Source organism: Pan paniscus, chromosome 21, assembly GCF_029289425.2.
Source record: "Pan paniscus chromosome 21, NHGRI_mPanPan1-v2.0_pri, whole genome shotgun sequence".
In the NCBI taxonomy this organism is placed as follows: Eukaryota; Metazoa; Chordata; class Mammalia; order Primates; family Hominidae; genus Pan; species Pan paniscus.
The window spans coordinates 43,136,937-43,142,936 of record NC_073270.2 but is presented as its reverse complement, the minus strand read 5'-3'; positions in this window follow the sequence as shown (position 1 = coordinate 43,142,936).

The window sequence follows — 6,000 nt, the reverse complement described above, 5'->3', positions numbered from 1 at the left end:
ACAGAGGGACAGGCAGACCAGATACGCAGCGCTGACAGACAGAGACAGACAGACAGACAGGGACAGGCCTGCAGACCCTCCCTCAGACAGGCTGAAACACCCCACTGCAGTGGAAAGAGTTGGGTGGGACAACAGGAGGCAGGAGGAAAGAGAGGGGTTCACTAGAAGAGAGAAGTCACAGCTGAGGAGGAGCGTATGAGCCTACGGCCCGCAGCCCAGCACACTCCACTGGAGTCTCCCCACCAGACCAGGGACCAGGGCCGCGGATCTGTCTCTGTATCCCCTAAGTCCGCCCCCTGGGGGTGCTGGGTCAGGGAGCATCTACCAAAGGCACGACCAAATTTGCCTGCTGTGAGCCAAGTGCAGGCCAGAGCACTGCACGGGCTGCTGCACTGCAGGAGGTGACAGGTGACAGAGACTCCAAGGAGGGGACTAGAGCACAGCCCAGGAGGGGACATGAATCCCAAGGCAAGGTGCTGGGGAAGGGACGGGGCGAGACCCATTGGGGGACCACATGGACCGGACGTGGGCGAGGAGGGGAAGGGGACCAGCCCAGGGTCTGAGCTGGGTGCTGCCAGGTAGTGGGCATATGAGGCGGGACACCCCAGGCTTTGGTAAAGAGGGGTGTGTGAGTCCATCGTGAGGTGCCCATGGAATGTCTGGAAGGTTGTATGCAGGGAGGGCTGGAACTCAGGGGATGGAGGTGGGGTGGTCCCTACAAAGGGGGAGCTGAGCCCCAGAGTGGGGACAGTCACCAGGCGTGGTGGGAAGGGAGAAGAGGACAAGGAACAACAGTATGTTAGAAGGCCAAGACTCGGAGAAGGAGTCCTCTGGAAGCAGGGCAGGCTTAGGGGACTGATGTGTCTACAGTCAGATGCCAGAGAAGTTGAGGAAGATGGGGACAAGGTCATGTCTGCACGGAGGTAGGCGAGGTGCTGGTGAGAGCCATGCGGGAGGTCAGGCACAAATCGCAGCTGGAGTGAGTGAGAAGGAGGTATGGACAGCAAGACAGATCAGGATGTGGAGGGGAGGGATGGGGTAGGGGCTTGAAGGGGGCTGGGGGTTGCTCTGCAGCGGAAGAGATGGACCGTGATGAGTGGACAGGTCTGGGCTCGGCTCGGAGATCCTGGCTAGAGACCCCGATGTTGGCAGCTTATGTGTGGAGCAAAGGGAGTTGGCAGAAGGGAATGGGGGGGATGCCAGGGGCAGGAGGAGGTGGCCAGAGCTGGCATGGAGACGGACAGGCCGGCACATGCCCAGGGTGAGAGCCAGCCTGCGCCCATCCCTCAGAGACAGCGAGGGGAGGAAGGAGGAGTGGGAGAGCCAGAGAGAGACACAGGGCTGGGCTACCCTGGAACAATCTCGATGGAGCCCCCAGGAGTGGGAGAGAAAGGGAGGAAGGCAGAGGTGGGGGAAGGAGAGCGAGCGGGGAGGTGGTGGGCAATCGGGGAGACGCGCGCACACACACACACACACACACTCCTACAGGGACGCACAGAATAGAAGCAGAATTCAATAACAACTTGGAGAGGGAGCGGAGCGGGAGAGAGCAGGCAGGGAGGGTAGTAGGGGAGGGAGGTAGGCACACGCGGAGCCCGTCTTAGGAGGTGTTCAATAACCGCTGATGGAGCGCAGGAACAAAGACAAGGGGCTCCCAGAGGGAAGCAACAGCTGAGAAAGTTGCAGGATAGACAGACAGACAAAATGTCACGCATACACACAGTGAGAAACACCCCGAGCCTCAAGGGGCGGGTGGGAGGGAGCCTGCACTCGAGGGCCAGGACGGTCTGTTTCTTGTTCCGGGTGGTGGAGGCACAGGTGCAGACACATGTGAAATTCATCAAAGCTTTTCATTCAGATTTGTGCATCTTACGATATGTAAGTTAGATCCCAATTCTTTAAAATGAGAGGAAGAGGATAAAAGGTGGAAGGAAAGGTGAATGCGTCAGACAGGGAGACAGGAACAGACACATACACACAGGTACCAGTGATGCCCAGGGAAGAACAAAACCCGACCAAGTCAGAGGAAAAAGGAAATAAAATGGAACCTGACCAGGAGAGAAAGACCGACTCCTAGACCCCCACATGGAAAAGGAGAGGCCCCTGGGAGACCTGAATTGGGGGTAGGGGATTTATAAGGCAGGAAGGAAATCGCCTTGAGCTAGAGGGGGGCATAAGAGAGTGGCAGGGGAATGGCCCGGCAGGGGTGACCTGCTGGAAGTGGAGTGAGGCTGCATGAGGCCCCCTGATGAGGGAAGGAGCCAAACAGGATGCCAAGCCCAACGGGCCTTGAAGGGTTTGGGGCCAGGTGATGGGTGTGGGGCCCAGGAGGCAGCTTTGTTCTCAGGTCCCGGTCCAGAACCCACAAGCGGGGAGGGATGGAGATGGAGAGGTGAAGAGGGTGGGCGCTGAAATGGCCCCGCAGGAGGGTGCAGGGGGGCGGGTGACAAGAGTGCAGGCCCAGGAAAGGGGTGGGGAGGTAGAAAAGGGCCCACAAATAACTCTTGGACAGACAGACAGATGGATAGATGGATGGATGGACAGAGCACCCTCTCTCATCTGCAGAGCGAAAGCAAAGCCTCAGAGATGATGCAGAAAGAGACAAGGAGAGGTTTAGGGGAAGTGGAGAAAGAGATGGATCCGGGCAGGTGTGCAAAGGTCAAGATGCAGCCAGAGAGAGCAAAGGGGAGAGATCTGTCTCTCTGTCTCTCCCCCTACACCACACACATGCGCGCACACACACACACACACCTGTGTGCACAACTCACAAGAGCTGTTCTGCATGTGTGGACCAAAGGAAAGTACAAAGGAAATTACCCCAGGGTGAGAGTGAAGGATTAGGTACAGTGGCAGAGATGATGCCCTGACAGCTTGTCACATACTGGTTCACGTGCACAGACCTCGCCCTGTGAACCCACACACATACAGCCAGGGCAGATTTCAGAGTGCCTTAGAGACTGGCGAGAACAGGTGGGAAGGAGGGAGAAGTGGCGACACACACACACACACACAGCCCAGTACACAGGAGAGATGTAGAGGTGTTGATTGAACTGAGGGACAAGTGCAAGGGACTCAGAATGAACACAAAAGCCAAGCCCTGCAGAAAGGGGGCCAGGGAGGGGCTGCTGTGACCCTCCACACACACACACACACACACACACACACATGCACATTCTCTCTCTCACACACACACACACACAGGCGGGAGCAGCTGCTCCGAGACGAGTGTTTTGGGAAGAGCTGTGAAAGTGAAAGAAACAAACCCCCAGCCGATGGCAGCGACCCCCACGCTGGAGCAAGGGGAGGCAGCTGCTGCCCACGCCGGAATCCCACCAGCCTGCAGCCACGGTAGGCAAGAGCCTCGGGGAACAATGAGGAGCCAGACCTGTTAGCTGCACATACACATGCTCACGCCTGGGAGGACCCTGTGAGTGTGTGTGTGTAGGGGGGTGCTTAGGAAATGAATGGGAGGTGGAGTCATGGCCAAAACTGTTGGAAAGAGAGCAAGAACACACACACACTCATTCATACACATTCACAAGACACACACATACACACTCACACACACTCACACACAAACACACAGTCATGTACACACATACACACATACACACACATGCACTCACACGCACACTCAGGTACATACACTCACATGCACACATATACACAATACATACACACTCACATACACATACACATGTACACTCACACAGGCACATACACTCACATGCACACTTACACACACACACCCCACACACACACATACACGACTTTGCAGCCACTTCCTAACGGGAACAACTAATTAGTGCCTGAATGGGCTAGGCTAAAACCAACAGGCAAAGATAGAAACAAAGAGACAAAGACTCAGACAACAGAGAGAACAAAACAAAAGACAGAGGGAGAAAAAGAGACACAGAAACGGAGCCAAAGACAGGAAAAGAGAGAGAGAAAAGGAGAAAGAGAACGACCCAGTGAGAGAAGTGTGCCCTGGCCACCAGGGCTGCCTCATGGGAATGGCTCAATCGGGATTTTACGAAGGAGCAAGTGAATGAATGAAAGAAAGAAAGGGGGAGAGGCCTCGATGGGTGGGAGGGGCCTCAGCACAGCCGTCGCTGGATGCAGGCAACCGCAAGGGACCGCAGGCCACGGCCACACCACACACATGCCGTGCTGCACACACACTGTACCACATCCACACCACCCAAACCATGCAATACACAACCATGCAACACACGCACCACACACCACACACACCGCAGACCACACTCACACCTGGACTGTGGTAGAGAAGGTGTGGGGATTGGGGGGGACAAAGGGAGGGTGAGGAAGGGGGGACCCAGACCTGAGCATGCCACGTGCACACGCGCACACACACACTCATACACAGACACACTCACACACACAAATGCAGGAAGCCCAGAGAAAAGACAAAATGCCAGCAAAACCTCAGAGAGGAGAGGGAAGGAGACAGAAGGCAAATACAGGAGAGACAGGTGCCGGCTGTGCACTTGTCACCCTCTCTTGGTGTCTGTCTGTCTATATGTTGGCCTGGCCCTCTCTCTCACTCCCTCCCATACACACACACACACACACATACACACACACACACACCCTGCTGGGCAGGAGCAGCTGCTACATGGTGTTCTAGGAAGAACCAAGGGGGAGAGGGAAAACAACCACCACCCATAGCAGTGACCCCAACGCTGGAGCAAGGGGAGGCGGGCAGGCAAAGGGTCGGGAGCAGGGAGCATGGCCCACCCTGGAAAGCTCACAGCCTGCAGATCTGGGAGAGCAGGAGACCTGGGGAAAGATGAGGAACCAAGACCCCTGCTCCCTGGCAGACACGCCAACGCACAGACACAGGGACACACACAGGTGTTTGTTGCAGGAATGAATGAATGAATGAATGAGGGGACCCCAGAGAAAGAGACAAACCTGTTATGGTGAAAGAGATGAACATAAGCCAGGCACAGTGGCTCATGCCTGTGATTCCAGCACTTTAGGAGGCTGAGGTGGGCGGATCTCTTGAGCCCAGGAGTTCAAGACCAGCCTGAGCAACATAGTGAGACACTGTTTCTATTAAAAAAAAAAAAATAGCCGGACGTGGTTGTGCACGCCTGTAGTCCCAGCTACTCAGGAGGCTGAGGTAGGAGGATCACTTGAGCCCAGGAGGTTGAGGCTGCAGTAAGCCATGATTGCACCACTGCATTCCAGCCTGGGAGACAGAGCAAGACCCTCTCTCAAAAAAAAAACCAAACAAACAAACACAGAGAGATGGACACAGAGATGAAGAGGGAGGATGTGGCGTGCGTGTGCATGCACACATGCACACACACATACACACACACGCATCGTCTTGCTTTAATGCACTAACACAAGGACAAACTGCAGAGGCAAAATGAAGAAGACAGACACAGAGAGGGTAGAAGGCGGGGAGCATACACAGCCTGCCCGGCATGGCATTCGCCCAGGCCTTGCAAGAGGAGGGGATCAGTGAATCTATAGCCCATGCACCATACTTTTGGGACCCCAAGAAAATGTTCCAATTTCTTTTAAAATCAGAAGAAAAACGAACTTTTAACTCAAAGAAAATGTCTCAGTATGTCCTATTAATATATTCGTGTTGATACCAATGCTATCGTAACATGTAATTTTTAATTTTCTTTTCTAAGGAAAGGGCAAAGGTGTCTAGGCCCACGAAGGTCCAAATGGGACTCCAGCTGGGTGCCCAGCCTGCGATAAGACCAAGGCCAGGACAGATCTCACTGCAGGGAGTTTCAGAGACAAGGGAACCCAGCAAAGGGGGTTATCAAGAGGGCTTCCCAGAGGAGGTGGGATTTGCAGGCTGAAGAAAGGAAAGATGTTGGCCAGGTACAGTGGCTCATGCCTGTAATCCCAGCACTTTGGGAGGCTTAGGCGGGCAGATCATGAGGTCAAAAGATCAAGACCGTCCTGGCCAACCAACATGGTGAAACCCTGTCTCTACTAAAAATACAAAGA